The 26,465-nt window shown below is 40.9% G+C and overlaps 1 protein-coding gene and 1 pseudogene across 2 annotated transcripts in view; both read left to right on the top strand.

Moving 5' to 3' along the window:
* Positions 1-26,465, top strand: part of DPYD (dihydropyrimidine dehydrogenase) — a 3,539,101-nt gene that overhangs the window by 1,438,672 nt on the left and 2,073,964 nt on the right. The gene's annotated exons all lie outside the window — the stretch shown is intronic.
* Positions 2,757-3,710, top strand: LOC146833940 (serine/threonine-protein phosphatase PP1-gamma catalytic subunit A pseudogene; annotated as a pseudogene).

Here is a 26,465-nt window from a genome sequence, read left to right as displayed (position 1 = left end):
AGAGCCCAAGAAGATAGTCTGCAGTGTTCCTCAAGGATCACTATCAGCCCCACCCTCACACCATCCAATCACACAGACTCAACATCATCTCCTACACTGACTACATACAGCTCATCTTCTCACTGTCAGAATACATCACCACCACCTGAGACAGCTTCCACAGATGTATGATGAACATCACTGACCAGATGAAAGACATGGAACAACACATGGTGGCCTACTGAATGTGGCCCATCCCCTGCCGTGACAGAGTACGCCCGCAACCTCGGCATTATCGCGGACAGCAAGCTATCCATGAAGAAACAGGTAAGTGCACTCTCATCGGCCTGCTTCCACACCCCATGGCTCTCATTCGACACTAGAAGGACAGTCACGCAGGCCCTTGTCACTGGAAGGCTGGACTATGGGACCTCACTCTACATAGGAATCACCGCACACATCCTGAAGAGATTACAGACAATACAAAACTGAATGGCAAGACTCATCCTCGACCTCCCCAGGTGGGCACACATCGTGCCCCACCTCAAGAAGCTAAACTGACTCTTGATCCAGAAGAGATGCCAGTTCAAGATGTTGACCCACTCTTACAAAGCTGTGCACAACAAAGGAGCAGCATACATCAACAAACGCATGACCTTCCACCAACAGACCAGACACAAATGATCTGCTTCCCTCTTCATCACTGGCACCTCCCGGATCTGCTGAGGCAACAGCGGACAGCACTTTTTCTCACCCCTGGTGGCCAATGCTTGGAGCAACCTTCCCTTGCACCTCAGGGATGCCTCCTCGCTCCAACAATTCAAGAAAGGACTCAAAATCTGGCTGTTTGAATGGGCAGATCACCATGAAACAGTCAGCAACTCCAGTGCCTGGAGACCCTCAAGGGTGATTTGCTGTGCTTTACAAATCCTTCATTGATTAATTGCTATCAGCCTGAAAACATACCATTGTCCAAGTCTAGTGTGAGCGGTTGCCTACAACTGGGTTTTTGCACATTTTGGCTCTATTTTTATCTAACAGTATAAAACTTCATATGTCTGGTGCCCTTTATTGGATTTTTGTCATTCTGGTGTCAGTTTGTTTATTATATTATTCTCTATTTGTTTTATAAATTGGAGTGTTTTTTTATTGTGTAGTGTTTTCGACTTTTTAACTGTTTGGTACTTCTAAATGCTTTTCTTAAGTCAAGCCTGTCTGCTCTGTGCCATAGCTAAAATTACTGAAAATGTTACGGGACCTAACAAGAGCAGTGACATTATTAATATTGGTGGACTGCCAACCACCCGTACTAATAATCCACTTCCTCACACTCTGACAACAGAGGAGCTTGATTGAATACCCACTTTTTATAAATGTCCTTCTTTGCCAGAAAACAAAGATAGAAAAGTAGATGGTCTGCTTTTGAGACCCTAACAGTTGTGTCCATTCACCCAAAAAAACAGAATGGGAATTACCTCTATGTCTTGTCTTAGTATTGATGATGTAATGTTAGTCCAATAAGGTGTAAAATGTGGGCAATTACGGATCATAGGAAGGTCATCTACATGTGATTGCTCACCCTACAGAAATGGTACCTCCATCCTAGAAAACTTCCAATAAGATCTCAAATCTGAGCCATTAAACATGTGAAGATCATTCTCTTTTGACTGCTCTAACTTCAGACATGGTATCTCAATCCTGTAGCTAAATTTAACAATTATTAAAGGGTTGTCCAGTGAATACTGTGAAAAATGAATAAATGGTTCTCCTGAGCGCAGTGGATTTGACTGTGGAATACAATTTTTGTAGATACTTGCCATCAAATTTTGCTTTTGTGCGTGACAAGCATTTAAGCAACAGCTGTTTCACTGGAGGTATCGTTTCCTCTGCTACTTTGTATATTTCTTGATACCATCCTTCAACCTCTATAAGTTTTACCAGAGCAACTTGAACTTCCTCTTCGATATTATAATGAATCATCTCCTCTATGAGGCCACTTGCTAATGCTCAAGGCGATAGTTGCAGTTGCTTAAACCTGGATAAAATTCCTCAGGTCCTAACAGACAAATAGTCATATGACTTAAGCTTATCCAATTTGCTCAGTTTGCTCCATCAACTGTTTTAACTTAATCAAATGGTAAGAGTAAGTGAACAACTTAAAGATTCAGGACTTCCCAGTGAGCCCCAGATTGGTGACAATCATGTGTAATAAGGAATTCCTAATACTCTTATGATATTAAACCAGAGTTAGACTTCAAAATGGCACCTTCAGTTATACATTTTTTTTTTATTCTTAGAGAAGAGAGAAACTTAAAAAAAATACTGATGGAAATCTTTCCTCATAACCCTGAGAAGTAGACCTGACCTAGAAATCCAAAATGCCTTAACTGAAAGCCCAAGCAATAAAACTGATCTTCTGGGACTGACAGATCTCCATTTCTAATTGAACTCAAAATTTTCTAAGAAATCATAGCCCCCTTCAAAACAGAAAGAAAAGTAACAAGTTTGCCCTGATGCCTCAATAGGTCATTATTGTCAAACTTACAGGTATGAACTGAAATCGGAATATGAGTTTGGGCAAAATAGATATTTTCAACAAATTAATTGTTTCATCTTGTTTCAATCTTTGATCACCGCCTGGAGTGCAGAACGTGCTGAGCACTTATCCCATGGCTGAATCTTGCGATTTTCAATATTTGCTCCTGAGGACTGCTCACCGAGCACTGGCCCTCTGCGCTGTATCCGTCCATCACCTTGCTGCGCATCCTCACTGAGTAATGGCCGATGTTGACAAGCTGAACATCGACAGCATTATCCAGAGCTTGCTGGAAGTTAGAGGGTCAAAGCATGGTAAGAATGTTCAACTTCAAGGAAATTAAATTCAAGGGCTTTGCCTGAAATTTATGGACATTTTCCTTTGGCAACCTATCTTCCTATAGCTCGAAGCACTGCTTTAAAGATGTTGTGTCATTCATGGGCATTATTTTGACCTATTTCAGCTCTTTGAATATGGATGAATATTTTCCACCTGAGCGCAACTACCTGCTCCTAAGAGACTATGTGGGCAGAAGAAGGCAGTCTCTGGACACTTTTTTTACTTGCATACAAAATTAAATAGCCAGAGAACTTCTTATCACTGTGACAACCATGAATGTGCCAGCAAAAACAGAATTCCTGGGTTTTATGACGGATAAAAATATTGTACAATATCAGGTTATGATAAATGTTTACGGACAGCTTCAAATGTTTGCAAATGGCAGCTATTGTAGATGAGAAGATCTTCTGTTGTCATAGTGGTCTATCACCAGATATTCATGGAACAAATAAGCTGAATCAAGCATACTTTCTAAGTTCCAGATCAGTGTCTCCTGTGTTATCTATTGTGTGATCCTAACAAAAATGTGTTGGGATGGAAGAATAATGACCGGGGTCTTCCTTCACTTTTGGAGCTGACGTTGTTGCACAATTTCTCCATATACATGACTTGGATCTTATATGTAAAGCTCATCAGGTTGTTGAAGATGGGTATGATCTCTTTGCAAAGAGACAGCTGGTAACCTTGTTCTCAGTACTACTGTGGTGAATGTGATAATGCAGGTGCCATGATGTAGGTGGGTTACATTTTTATGTACTCTTTTCGGATCTTGAAACTTGCAGAGATGAAAAAGCCAAATGCAAACTGACCTGTAACTCCAGCAAGGGGAATGATCACCAAGCAAGCAAAGAAATGAGTAGTTTTGACTTGTACAAATTGTACTTGTAAAATAGTATATAACTTCTAATTTTAAGATGACTGGGGGACTCAAAATCCGTGTTGTGGTTTTCCCCCAGCTTTTTGCCTTCAATCCTTCTTTTTTTGTTGACTTCATGTTTGTTGGCCTTAGGACTCTGCACACTTTTTCACTGCTACCCAGTGCTAAAGTGCTTGTATTCTCTCCCTAAAGCATGGTAACATTGGCTTCTACACAATTGGCATATCTAATTTACTTCTGAGTCCCCAGTAAAGTGGTAATACTTGTGCCCAGGGCCTGTGAATTAGTTTACAGTAGTGGTCCGGCAGCACTGATTTTGCCACCCACTTAAGTAGCCCTTTAAACATGTCTCAGGCCTGCAATTGAAGCATGTGTGTGCAGTTTAAAACTGCCATATTCTACCTGGCAAAATAACCTTTTGCCAGGCCTAAAGGTTCCTTTTTAATACATATGTCACCCCTAGAGTAGGCCTTGAATAGCCTATAGGACAGGGTGCAGTGTATTTAAAAAGTTGGATATTTACTTTTAAGTTTTGTATCTCCGGTAGTGAAAAACTCTTAAATTAATTTTTAAATACTGTAAGACCTATCTCTCTGAAACACTTTATTACAGTTAATAAGTGATAACTTTCAATTGGAAGCAGATCGGAATGTCAAATTTGGTGTCTAAATAATTGTAAATTAAAACCCCCTTTATTTGTAAAATTGGATTTTAAGTCCCAATTCTAATAATGCCCCTTTTAGAAAGTTGGGATTTACTTATCGTAACCATTTGGTGCCTGCATCCTGATCCTGGGTTACATGACTAGGTGTGGTTGGCAGTTTTTCTTTATGTTGGACAGATGGGCCATCACTGGCAGTATAGGGGGGTGCAGCTATCACCTACCACATTTGCACATCACAAAGCCTCTGGCTGAACATACTCACAAAGTTTTTGGCACTAGTTTTTTGTGTCCCCAGACAAGCAGGTCCCAGAACAGGGAGGTAGGAAATTCTATACAGTTCTGGTGGTGGAAACCTCAAGAACCGTCTCCTTCTTTAAAATGGGCACCCTGTATCAATAGTGGACTCTCAAGCCCAACTCTTCAGTACAATACTGGACCTGTGGAAGACTCCGAAAGAACTGCTGTACTGCCCTGCAAGAAGGACTGTTACTGTGCTGCCATCCTGCCCGAGTGATAAGGACTGGACCTGCATCTTGAACCCAGGATCACCAGAGTGACTCCAAGAGCTAGTAGGCTGGCCTCCTGATCAGAGCCTCTGGGCAGAAAAGGCTGTGACCTACTTGAATCTAGCACCTGAACTCTGCCTGCTGTGAGTCGTGCCCTCTAAGTGTGCTACCCCAGTCCAGGAACCTTGGAAGTAGGCCTGAATGTGCTCTGTCAGCCCAGTTGTGGTCTCTTGGGCAGAACTGACCAAGTATGACACATCTCCTCGCAGAACCGTATCGGAAACGCCGCTGTGCAACCCATCCCCAATGCAGGACTTTGAATCACTGCTCGCAGCTTCTTGGAACCACTGCTGCAATAACACTTCTTCGACGCAGAATCTCACAATGCTCTGCAACCCGGATTTAAGGTACTTTGTTCAGCTGGCCTAACTTGGTTCCTGCCTGTATCCAGCCCATGCTCATTGGTGGCTGGACTGAACTTGTGACTTTGTCCCAGTCTGGCATGACCAGATAACCACAGTTGACGCTTTGTGCTTCTAAGCACTGTTTTTACTTAGATATTTAAAACTGAATTTCTCTGGTTGTACTAATTAAATTTTATAATTTTGTTCTTAAAATATTTATTACATTTTACTCTATTTTTCTGAATTGATGTGGGATTTTTCTTGTGTTGCGTTTTCACGTTATTACTGTTTGTGTGCTGCATAAATAAAGATTGTCTCCAAGTTAAGCCTGACTGATTTTGTGGCAAGCTATTAGAGGTTTGAATTTAGGGTTTGCTTGTGTTTCACACTGACAGGAATAGTGGTTGCATCTTGAGTAGTGTTTTACCCCAGCAACCAGTAACCCTATTTCTTACAATGTCCTTTTGTGTTGCTGTGCACTGGTTGTCTTGCTCACAATAGATACATGTTTATGTTGATTTTAATGAATGAGAGGTGCTGCATTTAACAGCAAAGTGAGGCGGGTTGCTTTTTTACCTTCTCCCTCTCTTCCCCTTTTACCTTTAATTGGACTGCAGTTTTCAAAGGGACTGTGAACCTTACCTGATATTTTGTACTCTCCTTTCAATAGATTTTCCTAGTTTCATCTTGTACAGTCCGTATGCAATGTACATTTTTGTTTTGATTAGTATCTGAAGAGGGCACTAGTGTACTTGTGAAAACCTTGAATTGCACTTCCTATAATTTGTTACTACAAACCACTGTGAACCATTTTCTAATCCCACAATGTCATAAGGAGTTGTTTCTATCATGTTTACTGTTGTATAGCTGTGAAACACCCCAAACTTCACCAGCATCACTGATTTTATGCATATTTAATTGAAGCACATGCCACAACTGTAAACTTTAAAAACAAATTACCTCACCTATAGATGTTCACTGGTAAGTCCTACAGATCTTGAGCATCTTATCAACTTTGAAACTTTTACATATTCCTTGAAGAAAACTTACTTTGATTGTTTGTCACCATAATACCTAAATATCTTTTTCTGAGCAAGATTTCTCTAGGACATAGCCCACCTTTCATAACAATTATTTCCGACTTGATTTTTTGCCGTATGGTGGGAAAAGAATCAATATTCTATAACCACATATTCTACTCTTGAAACTGAGCTATATGGATCACAAGTGTAGATAAAGAAATCACCTCTTTACAAATATATCTTACATTTATAATTCATATATTTTTTAAGAGATTAATTACTCTGTTCAGCCTTAAAGTTTAAGTAAGGTGTCCAGTAGCTGAACCAAAAAGTAGGAAAGATAGAAGGCACCGCTGCCTTGTTCCTCTCATTCTCTGGCTCATGTTATTAAACACATTGCAAATGGAGTTTTGAATACGTCACTATCTTCCGGGAATGGTTCCTGTTCAATGGAAATGTGCCAAAATTCTGCCTTTACTCAAAAAACCTACGGCTGATCCTAAAGTCCAAGCAAATTCTAGACTTATCTCTCATCTCTCTTCTTTTTTGAAAGTTTTAGAACAATTTGTAAACCCCCAAATCTCTTGACACCTAGAAAGTAATAATCTCCTGCACCCATATGGAGACAGCCCTGCTAGAGGTTGTCGAGCACATTAAGGACACTCTGTATAAAGGGGGAAAGGCCATCCTTATTTTGTTGGATTTATCAGCGGCCTTTGACCCTGTTCTCCATGAGAGACCGCTGGCTCATCTACAATCCACTGGAATTCTATCTTGAATGATAGAAGTCAAGAAGTTTGGACACCACAGTTTTCCTCTACAATCCATGAGTTGGCAGTTGAAGTGCCTGAAGATTCGGCTCTTAGACCTTCCTCAATCAATGCTTATGGCTGTGTTAGTTGATACTTTAGGGGTGAAGGTAATGTCACATACCGGCATCACCCAGCTGCTTTTCACATGTGAAAAAGCAGAAGTGTTTGATGGAGGAGCTATTAGAACCTGCCTCTCTAATGTATTCAACTGGTTGTCCACCAACCAATTAAAATGTAATGCAGACAAAACTGAGACTGTATTTTTGGCCCCACTTTGCCAGATTGTTGGAAGAGATTTTGGGCTAAAGGTGCCCCTCTCCTTGGAACTCAACAAAGCATGGTAAAGAATTTAGGAATCAAAATTGACAATGCCATTACCTTCCAACCACAAACTCATTCACTGGCTGACTCTTGTTTCGGGCTCTTACAATCCTTGAAGGATTTTTTACCTCTTCTGTGTGTTGAAGATAGGAAATTGGTGATTGAAGGTCTGATAACTTCCAGACTTGATTCAAGAATTGCACTATACTTGTGTCTTCCAGAATACCTTCTTAATAGACTTCGAGTGGTGCCAAATGGGGTGGCTTGAATTTTTCTTAGACTTTTCCCAAGAACCCTTATGAACCCGCATATTAAAGGGCTTCCCTGGTTTCCTATCAAAAAAAGGATTCTTTTTAATTCCTTAGTCCTGGTTCATAAAGCACTGCATGATAAAAGAGCGATGTATTTGAGAAGCAGGATTTGTACCTATGTACCCCCGCCCCCAGAATTTATGGTCCGCCTATTGTCATTTAGCCAGAATCTCGTAAATACGCGTTGCCAAGACTGGAAGTAAATATTTCTCTTACCTTGTGCCGGTTGCCTGGCTAAATCTTCCCCTGGAACCATGTACCACAACTGAGCTATCCCTCGTCAAGAATATTTTTAAGCTTAACATGTTGATTAGTGGTTCTAGGGCATCCTTGCCTTGCAATCAGTGCCGGGACCCTCTTTGGAGTATGCATACACTCTATACATCATCCTCTATCATGAGGGTAGCTGTTTAATTATGACATGAACAGGATGGCCACATGAATTGCCAGTCAGAAGGTGTAGTACTGCCTAACCTCATTCACCCATCATTGGCAGATGTCATGATGGTTGAATTCAACTATATGCTTACACTCCATTGCAAATTAGACTGCACTAGACAATACCTAATATAATTGATAACTTCACATACATAATACATTTGAATTTTGATTGCAGTCTATGACCCCACGCAGCATCCTTGTCGTTAGTGTGCCGCACAGGTAGGCATGCCATGCATGTTGTAGAAGAGCTGCTAATTTCCTACACAGAGGCCACTCTGCTGGCTGGTTTTGTGCATCTCACTGGAGTGGGAGCATGACAGTCAGAGCCAGTAGGGGGACTGAGATATGGAAGACGCTGCCTAGTAAGAACATGAAATCTGCTTGATGAAACTTTTGCAGGAAGGTTAGGATCTTGTGAATAATAGATATCTGGAAGGTGCTCACTTAAATCTCTTTAAATGTTTTAATAGAGGATTAGATCCAAATCAGTTTTTATTTGATTTCACTAGATAAAAGTCCATATTTTAAACACAGTTTGTGACGCTATTTAAGTAGCAATAGTACTATCAAATATGATTCCTGACTCTAAATCCATCACTGGGCCAACCTGAAAAAGGTTAATGAAAGTTAATGATAGGGGAGTCTCTGTATAACACATCTATTTTGTTTGGATTCAAAAGGCTGTATGGTTATTGTTTTTGTGTGTTGATAATCTAGAGAAGTGCTTCTCATAACTCATTCTCAAAATTGTGGGTGTGCAACATTTATTTTCAATGACGATATTCTATTGTCGCTCCTCCATCCCATTTTTGCACTGATTCTGACCTGAATTACCTTGATTGTATCAGAGAAACATGTTGCAATGTTGGTTCAATCAATCAATTAATCAATCAATCAGGGGATTTATATAGCGCTACCCACCCGTGACTGTCTCAAGGCGTGGGGGGAGTGGCTCCGGATCAGTCAAAGAGCCAGGTCTTGAGGTCCTTCCTGAATCTAGGCAACCTGCCTGAGCACATTTTACAAAGGAATTTAGCACTTGCAAACCCTCTTAATTGATAAATCAGAGGCTTTGCAAATGTTAAAACCCCTTTTATTATATACTAAACACATATGACGGTTTAATATTAATGTAGGACGTTTGTAAAGCATTCTGTTACCAAACGGTGTCCTGGCACTAACCTAGGATTGGACCGGGGACAGGATTCTTTACCAAAAGTCTAATGTGCTGAAAAGCAGGGTTTTCAACTCTGGTCTGAAGGTGAGAAGGGAGGCAGTAGATCGAATGGGTAATGGAAGCTTATTCCAAATTGTTGTAGTTTCAAGATAAAAACTTCTGCCCCAGTTCATTCTATTGAATTTTGGTACCACCAAAGTTCTAGAGTCAGACGATCTAAGAGCTGTCCTAGGCGAGTACCATCTGAATTTCTATCCTAGGTATTGTGGTTCTTGCCTATGCAAGGCTTTGTACGCAAAGCACAAAGCCTTGAAACAGAGTATTGCCTTATACTTCGCGTTCCCAGTGGAGTGCAGAGTGGGCAAATCCCTGCACACTCCGCTGGCGGAGCAGATTATATGCCCAGGGTTAATTTAGACCTGACCTGGGCTCCTCTGCTAGCCTCAGTGAAAGTGAGTCCTTCTCCCGCAAGGGCTACCCTCACGGTGGTGCCCCTTGGCTGTAGTCAAAGTGTACCCTGACGGAGGGTGGTGCAGAGCCCAGCATTGATGCACCACAGAGCTCTTGAACTTACACACCACGCAGAGCCAGCACCAAGGAAAAAAAGGTACATCTCCCAGCAGACCACCACTGGTCCCGTACCAAACCGGTGCAATTGACCAGAACTTGAGACTTTGTCACAGTATGGCGCAACCCAATACCCAGAGTTGGTGCTATTTTTACTTTAAACTTTAAAACCCATAGCTTCGATTCTACTGATCGGATTTTTGCCATTTTGATTTCATTTTATTTATTAACATGTACTCTATTTTTTTAATTGGTTTGACAATTGTTCTTGTGTCATGTTTTCACTTTCACATAGGAGTCTCGGCACCAAATAACTGCCATGAATGAACTGTAACCATGCTGGAGCTAAGGATTGGAAAACAGACAAGTTTTGAGTGATTTTTTAAATAAATCAGGCTGTTTTGAGATTTTAGATTAAAGATTGAGAGGAGAGATTTCTACACAGTTTTCCAGTGGAGAACATATAGCATCTACCACCCCTAAGTTGCCCTATTAAAATTTGGTAACCACCAGATTTTTAGAAAAAGTGGAACTTAGCATTCTTTTAGGAAGATTGGCGGTATGATAGGTGTAGGTGAAGTGAAGGATATACATCTAGTGGCTGAATTAAACAATGTGAAACCAGAAAGCCTGGGATTAATACCGGCTTCCCCACTTTTCCAGATTGTATGGTCCTAGGAATTGTTTAATTTCATGTTCTCTTCTTTTTCTTCATTATCACATATAGAAGGACCGCAAAATACATGATTTTAGGGTATGCGCTGTACAAAACCTGCTCCTGTGTTTGATTTAGTAAACTATAATGTTGCTCGTGTATAATAGGTACCCAGGCAACTCAAAAAGTGCACATAAGAACTGACTTGCCTCTTTAGTTCACTTTTGACTTTGTCAGTGTAGAGAGAATAATTAATGCTTATAAATTCTTGTTTGAAAATTATCACTTTAAATTAATAATTCTCAATGCACTGATATAATCAGTTGTACTAAGGTGAAAAGTGTCTGCATGTTAACTAGATACACATTTTGAATTATGCAGAGAGTGTCATCATTTTACACTTTTGCTGCAAGAGGTCTTTAAAAATGAAGGTGTTTGCAAAGTTAAGCACAAGACTCCCTACTCACATCTTTTCTTTAACACCAATTAACCTTGAAGTAAATAACTGCCTCTCTGTTTAAAATATTTTTATTGGTAGTGCTGAGTCGAATAAACTGCAGCCCAGTGTTCCTGTTAACCAGGGGGACGCATGTAAAGTTCAGGGGGGCCGCATGTGGCCTTTGGGCCGTACTTTGAACATCAATGTACTAAGGTAACTATTACTGATTTCTGGAGCTCCAGTGGGATGAAAGGAAAACTTTCTTCAGCATTCTTAAGACACACAAGCAAGATGAAGTGACTTGATTAATTTAATCTGAGAATATCAAAATGTCTTCAAACATTACTCCAAGATTCATGACCTCTCTGGAGAGGAATGGAAGAGTTCCTAAATTCTGATACCACCAACTTGGGCACCAGAAAGATGTATAATCGCCTAATAGAAGGACCTCAGTTTTTCCAGAATTAAGTTTGAGGCAGATATTTTCCATCCATATTCCAACATACAGGTTGGAAACCTACTTGCTACCTCACGATAGTGAGATAATCTGGGTGTCATCTGTGTATAATACAGAGGAGCGAATCAATCTGGACAGAGGTGTGACATACACATTAAAGAGTGTGGGGCTTAATGATGACCCCTGTGGGACTTCACATGGAAGAGAGAAATGCTTGGACATGTAATCACTGAGAGTGACAGATTATCCCCTAGACGTAGAGTTAAGGCAGAAAACTAATCCCTATGTTCTCAAGACAGACCATGATCACTGAATGATTGACTGTGTTGAACGCAGCTAACAAATCTAAGAGAATTAGTGCTGCCTTACCACCACTCTCTACTATCGCTCTAGCTTCTTCCGTTGCTGAAATCAGTTCAGATTCAGTACTGACTGCCACTCTAAAGCCAAATTGAGAGGAATCTAGCAATTGATTGCTGTTTAGAAAAGAAGAGAGCTCCCCGTTTATAGCCTTCTCCACTATTTTGGCTGGAATCAGCAGGTGGTAAATAGGATGGTAGCTGTTAACTTCAAGAGGATTACACAAAGTTTCTTTACTAGCGGTATTAGAGAGGCCTTTTTCCAATGACTAGCAAAATATCCTGAATTAAACGTGCTATTGAAAAGCTTGGTAAACTGTAACGCTACTGTCTCTAGTGCTAAATGCAGTATTCTGGAAGGACAGGGATTTAATGGAGTTCCTGATTTAATTGATTCCAGTAGTTTTGTCACCTGTCAGTGGGGTGAATTCATTAAAAGTCATAGATCCCAAAAATGAATTTTCATAATTAAAATCAAGTAGGTCAGTTGGCGTGTTAGAGGAAAACTCATTATATACCTCTTTGACTTTTGATTGAAAATGATTGGAAAGTTTGTCACAATGGCATTGGTTCAAGCCAGTTGTATTATTGTTATTGACATTTGCTAGTGTGTACAATTTTCTCTGGCTGGGTTTTTAGCTGATTCAATTCTTCCAATATAGTAAGTCGATTTTTCAGTCATAATTATGGCTTTAAATTCACTAATACACTGCTTGTATCTCTCGCTCTCGCGCATAAGTTATTGGTTTTTCTCCATTTTTTTTCCTGTCTATAGCAAAATTGTTTTGGGGAACTTAGTTTGTCAGAAAACCATGGAGCTGAGGGTTTACTTTTATGATACTTTCGAACTTTATTATAGGGTCCAGCCGATCTACCCCTGTGCCAATCCATTCAGTGTAGTTTAAGATTGCCAGGTCATTAACTGAGACAGGTTGGATTTCTAATAAGGTCACTTTAAATGTATCTGCTATTTTAGGCCTGGCTCTCCATTTTAATTACTGATTGAGTGGTCCCCAAATACTTTACAAATTGCCCCTAAATTAAGCCAGACTGCTTGTGTGCCAAGAGACCAGAGGGTTAAGCACAGGTTTATTTAGAGAAGTTTGTGAGTTACCTTGCCAAGGGTTTTTATTATTCTATGAACTGGGTTTTCACTCCTTCAACAAATTATCCTATTTCCTACAGCCATTCATAGAAATAGTGAAGAGCACCTCAATAGCGGAGTTAGACTGCCATCATGATTAACGTAAAGCACTGTTAAAGGGGACTCAATGGAGAATCTACTGTTGAGTGGTCTTGTTTAGAAAAATCACTGTCTCAATGATGAGAGGGTGGGGTGTCAAATGTTGCAATGCCCTAAGAGTTAAGCAACAGCAGTGTGCTACAAATATTGTGATCTTAACAAAGTTGACAACAAAGCTGAGAGAAATAGAGAGAGATTGTGTATGGTTCAAACTCTACATGTAGAGTGATTATTACTGAACTTCCATCTAATACTTCTAAATAAGATCACAGAATCCTAAACTAGATCATTGGATTTTTCCTTATTAAAGGGATTAAGTGGCCTGTTGAAACAATAATTCAAATGCTTGAAAGGCATTTTTAAAGCCTGTTCAATTGATAAATAACTTTAAGATCGCAAGAACCCTGGTATGGTTCAGGTTTTTCTGTAAGAGGAGGTCCTGTGTACATTGCAGTACAGTGCTGGCCATGCCCATGGCTGTGAGGAAGGAAACACAACCAAAAGAAAATTAATTGAACAATCTGACAAAATGTTTTCAGCAACACTAAAATAACAACATTTGATTTGAAATATATAAAGTGAAATAAAGTGGTATTTTGTTTCAGCCTTCCCTTAAAATATATACTTTTGCCAGATGTACTAGCAGTTTGCAATAAGTGGGCCCAAATTGCGCACCAACTTTAGGAACAGATCCAGACTTTGCAAAACAAAAACTGTGTACTGTTAGGTCACGTCACAAAATCTCCATTCTCACGAGGTTACACCCTCTGTGATTGGCTACAAACACATGGATGGTGGTCTGCAAGGAACAGCAAAAACCCTTGCCTAATTCTGCATTTCCAAATTGAATATTTTTAAAAGAACCAGCGCTGCTTTAAACAAATAATACTTTTTAATTTGGAAAAGCATTGGAATAACAGTTGTTTGGCCCTGTGGACACCTGCCTACTCCCTCAAAGACTGGCAACACAATTTCCAAAGGGTAAGGTGTGCCAAAAGGACACCTTCTCCTTTGCAAATCAGTTACCACCTCATTTGATGTGTTGGCAAATCTTTAATGGTTCTGAACCAGAATACCTGTACCAGACTATTGATACATTGCACACGAAACACAATTTGGAACACCTGTTTTCACGCCTCTTCCATATTGTGATTCTGTATGCATGCTGCTATTTTGTTTTAAAAATATTTGTTTGCCTAATGCCTGCTACAGGTAGTTCATAAGAAGGGCCCCGTGCAAATGTCCTGTTTCTACCGTCTTTTTGAAATGCAAATACCTCTGACACCACAGATCACAATTTCAACTTTTCTCAGCAAGGCTATTTATTGACTGCGAGTTGTATTTGATTTATAACGATTTGAATTACTTTGAAACAGGGAGAACACTTCCTCAGTGTGACAAACATTGGCTAATAGAGAACGAGAAATATTTGGGATAAAAATTACACAATAACGTCCCCAGAAGAGCAAAAACAACATACCCAGTCAACGCTCTCCACGACAACTTCGGAAAATATATTTTTTCTGACTCTGTATAGGACCATAACAATCATTTAATGTGGAGGCAACAATGAGTTAGAATGCCCCCATTCCTAAAAATAGGATATCTGAGTACTGTAGCGTAATATTTTCATTGTCTGTTTAAAGTATTGTCTATTCAAAGTATTTTTTTCATGTTTGTTGAGTTGTCACTAAGTTATTGTGAAAACAGCAAATGTTGTTTAATGTTAAATGTATAGGACATGTGTTTGTCACACTGAGGAAGTGTTCTCCCTGTTTCAAAGTAATTCAAATCGTTATAAATCAAATACAACTCGCAGTCAATAAATAGGCTTGCTGAGAAAAGTTGAAATTGTGATCTATGGTGTCAGAGGTATTTGCATTTCAAAAAGTTATATTACAGATTCTGGCCTCTGAAAACCTTATTGAATCCCCCCCTTTGTTATATATCCCTGTTTCTACCGTCAGCCTTTGACAAAGATGTCTTGGGATATGCATCACTGCAGGTCCCAAAAGTTGGTCTTGTAGTTGGGTTCTTTTAATATTTGTCCTTATTAATTCTATTCATCACAGTCCTCATTCCCCCTGGTGGTTTCGACACACTGTGACCAGATAGCACAGGTTTGGTAGACTACACAGTTGGCCTTTTTGATACCAGGCCCTTTGGCTCACTCCTGGCATGGAGGCTTCAGATTGCTAGAAAGAAAATAATGAATAACTCCTTTAACTGTGCAAGACTGTGACAAGGAAGAGTAATCAGTGCTGTGCAACATTAGTTTAAGCATAGGTGGTATAAAGACACAACATCTATGAGATGTTTATGTGCTCTGTTGAGCTTAAGATGGTCATCCAGTTTAGGATTCATCTTTGAGATTAAATGCACCAGAGTATTTCAGAAAAGTGAGATGTTTATGTTAATTAATTTACATGCAGATCTTGATACAATGTTCAAGATTTCATTTTTTTCAGTTTGTCTTCTGAAAAGAGATTCTTCAGCATAGATTGGGCACATTCACTTAGCTGCTGCTCTATTTCTTTATCACACTGATTTGTTTGAGATATTGGATTACATTATAGTTTGTCATTTTATTATAAAAACTCAAACCTTGAACTATGTAAATGTTAATTGATGAAGACTGATGTGTCCACAACCGTACAGAACTCAGTCACCTCCTAGTATCGTGCCCAGAAAACCGATATGAGTGCATATCATTTCAGGACATAATTCAGGCCCCTGCAGCCCCTATGGCGCAGGGGGGACTGCAATCTTTCAGGGACTAACCCAACCTTTCCTAGCGGGGTAGGCATTTAACCCAGTGCCAATGATTAGCTACCTCCAAGATTACCTATTATTACCTCATATTACCCAAGAAAAGAAGAATTGTTACTTTGTGGAAGCTTAAAAATTATCACGTTTCCATGTTGCTGTTTTTATACTGTAACAAAGTAATAATTCTTATTTATTTATGTGCATAATTACCCCATCTATCATCACATTAAATTTGGGTCTCCAGCACTTGGTTTCTCCGGCTGAAAGAACTGTTCACATAATGGAGGCACCCATTTCTCATATCGAACAACTGAAACTGTTTTTGATACTCGCTTGGGGTTTACTGTGGATTTTGCATACAGACAAGTTGCAACTATCACAGTAAACCTAAATACAACATACCATTTAATATCAGGCTCTTTTAAAGGGGTAGATCATTTCACAAGAAATAAAGTGCATGTGGGTGGGCGTTGCTAAAAAGAGTCAAAAATGATTGATGCTAATTATTTCAAAGAATATTTTAATACCTATTCCTCCTCCTTTCTCAGTCTGCCTTCCAAATGACAACAGCACAACCAGAAGGAAATGCTAATTCGAAAGCACATTACTGATTAATCAATATCGGGTATTTAAGAAAATGAACCTTGCATTGCAAGTGGTGGTGGTGGTGGAGTGAAATGTGTCGTATAAAATGTAAAGAGATGAGGTGACAGCATATTGCAATTTAAGTTTTCATTCTGCTAGGATTGAAGAGAAAGCGAAATCACAGAGTTGAAATGTTCAGATACATTGTAGAACCATTACAGATATTTTGCCCATTTCCAGGGAAGTTATATGGCGCACCGAATTAGATAGCACTGCAGATTCTGCCAGCACAGCATTGCATTTTAGTAATAAGATGAAAAGAAAAATGCAACCACTGACTACTACAAAAAATCATGAAAAATGAATTTTTATGATATGCCTGTATTCACCCTAGCTTTTTTTATTTGATATTCTGGAAATAAGATATTGAAATGTCTGCCTTAATGTTTTATGATGTAAAGTTTAATAATTCACATTTAATGAAAAAGATGTATCTTGCTGGATGTTTCATATAGCATTACCATAACACTGCTATAGAAAGGAGATATCCATGGGAAAAGGGTGAGGCGGCAGGCACGGTTTTTCTTTTGCTTTAATGTGAAGATGATCATTTCAAATGTGCATTGCAAATGCTTCTTTTGGATTACATGTGGAAACTGTGTATGCATTGTATTAATTTTAAAAATATAGGGCTCTATATGTTTCCTGTTGTGGTCTCCAAACTCACAATGGTAGTTGACTTTATTACTATTCTTCACAAAGTTCCAAGGGGCCAGGCACTAACCAGTAAATGAAAGGCAGAATTCAAAATGAAGTGCCTTTCTTCCTTGGTGTTGGACACTGATGGGAACTGATAATGTGTGATTAATGAGTGGCAGCTTTGCAGAGGGTGAAAACATCTGTAAGAAATGATTTATTATTTCAAAGGTATTGAATGCTGGCTGCATCTTAGCGGTTTAAGTATGTGTGCCTGAATAAAATAAATGAGATGCGGCACGGGGAAAGGGAAAAGCACATTACTTGCAAAGGAGTTGTCACAAGCAGGGTATTTTTATTCAAGTGCACTTTGTCATCGGGAATTTTAATGCCATTCTGAATACAAATCATTTAGCTGGCCCATAAAATCAACGCGGTTGGAATTCCTGCATCTATCATCCAAGACAGAAATGAGAGCTCAACATAATGTGCCATTAACTTCTCTTAAATATTCAGGAAAAAAACCTGGTCTCCGAAATATCTCTCAATACGCGACACAATATGTGAATTTAATGAATGAATGACACATGCATTTGGGACTTGCTCTTTGAACCACTTTACTTTAAAAAAAAAAAAAATGATAGCAGTTGGCAGTCTGATAATGCTAACGCCTGGTCCCCATAGGTATAGGCGCTGTCAAACTGCTCTCTATCCTTCCATTTCACTTCATCTGAGGTGGAGCTTTAAGTAGTGAGTTATTTTGGTACTAAGCAGAGCTGTGCAAACTTTGGGCTTCAGTAACTGAGAAATATCAACTTTTTAGGACATTCACATAGCATGAACATACATGCAATGCAGTGGCGGTTCCTCCGCTAAGGCGGAGGAGCATCGCCCCACTCAACAAAAGGAAAAATAACATAATAATAACTATTGTTATTATAAAAAAATATTCTAGAGCTGTCAGTGGCTCTCCAGCAGGGTGGGGCTGGCCAGAGTAGGGAAGGAGTTATGTGCACTCCCTAAGTGCGCATGTACTGTTTTGCCCTCCCTCTTGGACGAACCAAACAGTTCCTGTGCACTTTGCATGTTCCTACCAGGCTGCATTGCACAGCCTGGTCAGGAACATCCACAGGTTCCCTGTTCCAGTCTGAGCACTGATGCATGGTGCTAAGCCCAATCACAATGCTGCATCACAGCGTTGTGATTGGCTCTGGGGAGCCTGTATGCCGGGCGCTTCCTGCTGATGGCCAGGAGTCTGCAGGAAGATGACGGAGACACAGGAGAAGCGGCAGCCGACTGGCGCGCGGACTGTTCTAGGTAAATGGGCTTTTTATTTTTTATTTTTTATTACAACCCTCAGGCCCCTCTGCCCCACTGCCTGTGTCCGGTAGCAGCCGCTACTGATGCAATGATTCTAAATTGAACACATTCAATCCTGAAAATCTAGCATGGATCCAGGAATAAATAGACATGCTTTCGACATATTTTCTGAAATAATAACTACAATTAAAATGGTGTCCGCTGGGATGGAGCTCCAGAAAGCAAATGTTAATAACAAACATTTTCAGTGAATCTTTGAAATGTTTATTCACATAAAGGGCTATCTTACAAGGAACTTGTTTCAAGAATCGGCTACCCTACCATGGAAACAGATTCTGTTTAGTTGTCAGCTGCCTCCTTCTCGTGAATGTGACTTTCTGTCAGTTTTTCTGCCAACAGTAATAAGCGTCGTGGGAGTATACTACTGGAGTGCCGAATTTTAAATATCATGCTACCAGAATATTGTCTACAAAGATATTGTGGAACAAGAATATATAACGTAAATGTACTAGAAACAAATCCACATAAATGTACCTGGGTGATATATATGTATTCAAGTTACCTAGATATGGAGTTAAGAATAATAAATCTCTAATTACATATATGTATCTATCTTCATGATATTTTAGCAGTGGATATCCCTGCTACAAAAATATTGTAGCACAATATTTTACACTCGATATGCTGACATACATGCAGAAACTTTCAATGGGAAAAGCATCAATGCACGTTCCAGCATGTGTGCATTTGCTTGCAGAAAATAAACAGAGGAGTTTAACCTAACCCTCAAGGAGATATGTTTCAACCGACCCAAAGGATTTAGAAATTAATGGATCAGTCTTTTTGAAGTTTTATTTTTATTCTGGGTGATTTGCAGAGTGTTATGTTGGCACTGGAGTGCCATACTAAATCATCAATATTCCTACTCCTAGCCCATTTCTGTTTTTGATGCACCCGTTGCATCCAGATTGTTCTACTGTGTCCAGGGTCTAGCAAGGTGGGATTATGGACACATGTTAGATAGCTGTGGTGAAAGTTCTGGGTTACTCTATTTCCATAATTGAACTGGTTCTTGGTGCACACTGACCACTTTTAGTCTGTGTGCCTTTAAACTCCACTCTCACTTTTTAAGGCGTCTCACTCAAAATATACATTGTAAAATATGGTTCCAGGCATTCCATATACCTATGGTTATAATGAAGTCTCTTTTTGGAAATTAAGGCACTGACTATAAATTTAAGTTATAAATCGTGTTAAATAACTGGTACTACTACAAAGCATTCGCTGTTATACCCATTGTAAAAATACCACTTTTTAGGAAGTTGTGTTTATGGCATACAAACTTCAGCAGAACGTACGTGCTGGAAATACTTACTCAGGGTATCATTTCCATGTATGCATGGTTAAGATTGCATGATTCTGTATGAAAAACCTTGCTAAAACTAGAGCGTGAGTTATTTGTCCACGTTTTGTATTACTATGTTATTGTTTCTTGCTGAGAAAATAATGCTTTTAAATAAATTAACTGTCAATATTGTAGTTTTACCTGTGCTTGCAAACATGCAACTGGTCAGTCAAATAAAAGGAAGTAAACAAAATAACACCAAAAGTACATCCTCCAGAAATATGATGTTCAAATCATGAATGACCATGATGAGTATTACATACCAATGACCAAGCTGCCATTAACAGGACTTTATTTATTTATTTATTTATTTATAAAGCGCAACATTCATCCGTACAAGATATCACATACAAGGGCTACTTCAGTGGGTGGCACAATCAGTGCTGCAAGCCCACCAGTTGCATTTGGTTTTATAGGCCCAGGGCACATGTAGTGCAGTTTACTAGGGACTTATGAGTGAATCATATATGCCAATTGTGGATAAACCAAAGTTGCTGTGTTTTAAGTAAAGAGCACATGCACTTTAGCTCTGGTTAGCAGTGATAAGTGCTCAGACTTCTTTGGCCATCAAAAAATAAGTCATCAAAAACAGTTCAGAAGGAAAAAAAGCCTGGGGAAATCACCCAAAGGATACCAGATCTAATTGTGGTGAATAAGGATAGGAAGGGATGTGTTTTTAGGGTTCATGGATGGGTAATGCATAGGGGATGCTGGGCTTTTAAGGATCAATCAGGGTAATACTCTTCATGAGAAGAGGTTTTGGGGTTCAGTGATGGGTTAATTATAGGGGTAGTGAGTAGTTTGTAGCCCTCCAAGATGGTGAGTGTAAATAGGTTGTAAGGTGTTTTTATGCCTCAGGAAGTGTAGTTGTAAGAAATAAGGTTATTTGTTCAGGGTGAGGGAAGCCCCACTCAGGCAACAACCACAATTCTTGTCAGGGTGAACCACAGAAGTCCATTCAGGCATAGAAATAACAGACTTGGCTATATTTGCCCGTGTAAGAAATTGAAGTATTAGTGAAGGGGTGTGAGAACCCACCTCCAATAATAATCACAGTCATTGTCAGGGTGAATGTTAGAAATTGGGGTCTCTAGTTGGCAATGGTTTGCACTTTTGTCCAAATAGTGACCCTTGCTTCTAGTCAGGGTAGGGGGATACACTTCTAAAATCACCCCCGCCCACCCCCTTGGTAGCTTGGCACGAGCAGACAGGCTTCTCTCAGAGGCAGTGTGTAAAGCATTTGTGAACACATACACTAATACAGTGAAAACACTACAAATGGACACCACACCAGTTTAGAAAAATGAGTAATCTTTTTCTAAACCAAAACAAGACCAAACAACAAAAATCCACAATACAGTAATCAAGATATCCTTAAAAATAGGGTTTTCTCTTATTTTAAGTCTCAAGCAACCAATAACTCCACCTGGAGTTATCACGACATTGTGACAGGTCAGGGTAGGGGGATACACTTCTAAAATCACCCCCACCCTCCCCCTTTGTAGCTTGGCACGAGCAGACAGGCTTCTCTCAGAGGCAGTGTGTAAGGCATTTGTGAACACATACACTAATACAGTGAAAACACTACAAATGGACACCACACCAGTTTAGAAAAATGAGTAATCTTTTTCTAAACCAAAACAAGACCAAACGACAAAAATCCACAATACAGTTATCAAGATATCCTTACAAATAGGGTTTTCTCTTATTTTAAGTCTCAAGCAACCAATAACTCCACCTGGAGTTATCACGACGTCGTGACAGGTAGAAACCCCAAAGTACAGCGCCGCCCACGAGGTGTGCGGCGTCGGGCGTGGAGTCTAACAGACCCACAAAGAACAGTACCTTGGAAATGATGAAAATAAAGAATTTGCACGGCGTCGGGCAGGGGATGCTTTGTGGGCGTTGAGCGGCGTCTGTTCCTTACAACCCCAGGGGAGTTGAAGCCTCTGTAACTTACTGCAGCGCAGGGGAGATAAGATGTCTGTTCGTTACTGTGTTGGAGAGGTGACGTCACCGCGGCAGCGAGACGTCTGGTCCTTACAACGGTGCGCTGTCGATGGATTCGGGAGTCACCCACGTCGAGTATCGGCTCCGCGTTGATGAAGCGCCGGCGTCGGAGTCGATGTGGCACAGCGTCAGCAGGCATCGGGCCTTCCACGCAAGTTGGGGTGGTGCGTCGTGCTCTTCTCGAGCAGTTCCACGGCTTCGATGCAGGTTACTGCATCGCTCGCCGCGTCGGTGCTGCAATTTCCTTCTGTAAAACAAATTTCCATCTGTGGCAGCTGAAACAACAGTTCCAGGTGCAGAGAGACAGAAGAAATGAAGTTTTTGTGTCCCTGAGACTTCCGGACAGGAGGCAAGCTCATTTTCAAGCCCTTGGAGATCTTCTTCCTCAAGTAGATGACAAAGCAAAAGGCAAAGTCCTTTTTCCCCTTTTCCTTGGCAGCACGTAGCCACTGCAGGCCCACCCGGGACAGCAAACCGCACAGGGGCAGTATTCTTCCTCAGCTTCTCTGGCTCTTCTCCTTGGCAAAAGGTTTCTCGTGATTCCCAGAAGTGATATAACAGTCTGGGCCCCACTTTTTAAACACACAAATCCTTTGTTCTCTGAACGCAGAGAGTAACTGTACCCAGTCAAAACCAGTTCTGTCCTCACTGGTGCAGCTTCTGGCAGGAGGTGGAGACAGCATTGCATTGTTGAAGGCAGACCAGGACCATTCAGGTGAAAAGGAAATCTCCTTCCCCTACTCTAAAGGCAGCCCAGGTCCATTCAGCCCAAGCCTGACTCATCAGACTTCTGGAACCACAGCCCCTCTCCAGCCCCTGTCATTTAAAAGCCAGACATGCAATACATAAACCTAGCAGAGGCACACTGGATGGTTAGGCAAGAAAATACCTACTTTCTAAAAGTGGTATTTTCAAACACAGAATGAAAACGTCACACTTACTAAAAGATGCACTTTAACATTCTGCGTTCAGGCATACTAAACGTTATTTTTCTACCTTGTTCCCAGGGCCAGTTATGTTTATAAGATGTTATAAACAAACTTCCCATTCTGTCCTATGGGAACAGGTAGCCTTGCAATAGTGAAAACGAAATTGGCAGTAATTCACTATCAGGAGATGCCACACATATCAGGGCATGTCCTATCTTTCACATACAATGCACGCTGCCCACAGGGATACCTTGGGCCTACCTCAGGGGTGACTAGAATATAGAAAAAGGAAGGTTTAGGGACTGGCAAGTGTGTGCACTTGCCAAGTCGACATGGCAGTCCCAGACTGCACACAGGCTCTGCAATGCCAGGCCAGAGTTACATTTTACAGGCTGCTTCTGTGGTTGGCACAATCAGTGCTGCAGCCCACTAGCAGAATTTGATTTACAGGCCCTGGGCACACACCATGCACTGTACTAGGGTCTGACAATTAAATCAAATATGCCAATTATTGAATTACTAATCCACAACAATTCCCATAGGGAGCACTTGCACTTTGGTACTGAATAGCAGTGGCAAAGTTCCCAAAGCTTCTAGACCAGGAACCGAAGTCCAACACACAGCAAAAACACAGGAGCAAAGGAAAAAAGTGGAAGGGAGACCAATGCCAATGGTGCCAGGTCTAACAGTGAACCACTAAAGCTACTAAATTAACCTATGCTTAACCCTCTGTTAGCTTGGCATAAAGCTGTCAGGCTTAACTTAGAAGAAGTAGTTATGTAGCCCACAAACAGTAATATAGTGAAAACACAACATAAGAGAATATCCAAACCAGTTTAGAAAAAAAGGTGGTCGCCTCGGTCTGTAGGGTGAAGTGCAAATCTCACATTGCTGAGTTTTGCTGTCGGTAACTGTAGCCCGAAGAGTCAGGTTCACCAGAGTTTTGTTTTGGCAGAGTCTTGGCCTGAACAGGCCCACTCAGTCGCAAAGTACCCAAAACATCAGGATATCACCTTTCTTCACTGGAGGAGCTCAACCGATGGCAGCCAGGAGTCCAGGACCTGAGGAGGCACCTCTTGGGCATCAGGAAATCATGCCAGAAGGGCTCAGGCATGTCCATTTACAGGTCCAGTATAGCAGGAAAGGTGGGCAGTTGAAGGGAGGCCTCTAGAGCTTGTTGTGTCTCTATAGTTCAGACAGGAGGTGAGCCGGGAGACCCTTGGAGTCACTCAGATTAGCCTGGATTAGGAGAGCAGGTCCAGTCTTCTTTCTCAAAAAGCAGGGCAGTCCTCAAGCAGCAGGACAGTCCTTTGGGGTCGGAGCAGGCCTCAAGCAGCAGGGCAGTTCTCTGGGGTTCAAGGCAGACCTTTGTCTGTAATGTCAAAAGGTCCAGGGGTGTACCATAGTGATGTTCTGGAGGCCGAATAATTGTACCTGGTGCCAGCTTTTGAAGTGGGGAGATGCCCAATACTGATCCCACATCTAGTTGTAGAAAGTTCTTCCTTTCCCTGTCAAGGCTCCAAGATGTTTGGAGTGACAAAAGACTAGCTTCAGGTTTCTTTGTGTGTGCTGGAGACAAGCCCTTTGAAGTTTAAGGTAGACCAGGCACAGTTCTGCTCAAACCATCCTGACAAGATGGTCCATCATGCCCACTTCTAGTCCCTTTTGTCTCACTGTCTGAGAGGGAAACACAAAGCCATTCACAGTAATATAACCCAGAATACTGGCAGAATGCACACATGGGTTGAGAGGAGAAAATGGCAGCTTTCTAAAATTGGTATTTTTTTAATAGTGACTTAAAATCCTCTTTAATGGTTAAGTTGTATGTTAAGTTACAATTCATTTGAGTCTAAACCTGACCTCTCTAGCGGTTCCCAAAGTTAGCACTTATTAAACATAATAAAGTAACCCAGTGTTGTCAATGGGAGGGCTAGACCTTACAACAGTGATATTGGAAATGGGTCTTTTTGCAAGCTTATCCCCAAACTTTTTGCTTCTTCCTCCTATTTTACTTGACCTGTGTTTGTTGGCTTTAGGACTCTGAGAATGTTACCACTGCTGATCAGTGCTAAAATGCATATGCTCTCTGTGTAAATTATGATTATGATTGGTTATCCATGATTGGTACATTTGATTTACAGGTAAGTCCCCAGTACAGTACACTGTGTGTGCCCAGGGCCTATAAATCAAATGCTACTAGTGGGCCTGCAGCACTGAATGTGCTACCCAAATGAGTAGCCCCGTAAATGTATCTCAGACCTGCTACTGCAGTGTCTGCATGCACAGTTTTAAACTGCCATGTCAACCTGTCAAGTGCACACACTTGCCAGGCTATATTTATACTAATAAACTGAAATGTCTTTAAACATTTTCAAAAAGGCAATTGTAAAGTATCCGGTTTGATGCATAATATTTGCCAATCAATCCTGATCCCCCTAAAGTGCTCCAAAGACTGCAACAGAGCTTTTTCAAGGAAAATAATAATGCAAGTCAATTGCTGCAAGTAGAATTAAGGTATGGGGTCTCTGTGCAGGCAAAACCGTGATCAAAAATAGGGAAAGGAAGATGCTAATAAACATAATCCGATAAATAAGAGCAGATGTAGCCCTACTTCAGCAGGACCTGCAAAAAACTACAGGTTGAGTCAAAGAGATGAAGTCCCACAGGAGGAACAGGGTCAAGACTGATTTGCATTTAGCTGGGTCTGAACTGGGGTGGCGTAGTGAGCTAAAGTATGATGATGGGTTCAACCCAGATCTGTGACTGGAAGTGAGTGTGTGAAAAGGTTCAGCGCTCCATCCATCATCTGTTTGTGCTTGCTTTGTTCCCCCTAAGTTTGCAAGGTATGCCCATAAGTGGGTCCCTTGCTCACTTTGCTACTGGATTCAAGCTAGCCTGGCTGATGAGGGGTATTACCCCAAAACCGTTCCCAGGATGCTTGTTTGCGGTTTAGGGAAGACCTGGCTTGGCAGTTCGGGCTGGGCTGTACCCAGGAGGAACAGGTTCAAGACTGATTTGCATATGGCTGGGCCTGAACTGAGGTGGCGAAGTGAGCTAAAGAATGATGATGAATTCAACCCAGATCTGTGCAGACCAGCCACAGTAAACCCCAACAAATTCAGGGCAATTCGCAAGACCCATGAGTTTGGGGGACGTGTGGTAAGCTACACACCCCTCAACCCAACAATACTCATTTATGTCGAAAGTGCATGGGTCCCTTTCTCAGTTGGACTATGTGTTCCTTCCAGCAGAACACATTCAGTGGGTGCGAGAGGTGGAATATCTGGCATAAGGTATTTCAGAACCACTTGCCACTGCAGGTCACACTGGATACACAGAGCCAGGGTGGGACAAAGGGGTGCAGATTAGACAAATGGGCCTTGCAAAACAGAGACACTGTATGGACTGTCTTGGTTGCATCTGAGCTGTTTTTTGCTGAATCTAAAGGGTCAGTATTCTGCTTGGTTACGCTCTGGGAGGCCTACTAGACTGTACTTAGTGATAAGGCCCAAAATGTGGTGACTCTTAAGAGAAAAAGGAAGGAAAGACAGGTGCAGGATTTGAAGGAGAGGCTCCTTTAACTGGAAAAAGACTAGACGCGAACAGAAAACTCTAATATATACCTACAGCTAGAGGCAATCC

The sequence above is a fragment of the Triturus cristatus genome, chromosome 4_2, assembly GCF_964204655.1.
Source record: "Triturus cristatus chromosome 4_2, aTriCri1.1, whole genome shotgun sequence".
Lineage (NCBI taxonomy): Eukaryota > Metazoa > Chordata > Amphibia > Caudata > Salamandridae > Triturus > Triturus cristatus.
Note: the sequence above shows the minus strand (reverse complement) of the source record. Positions and strands in the feature narration are given on the sequence as shown.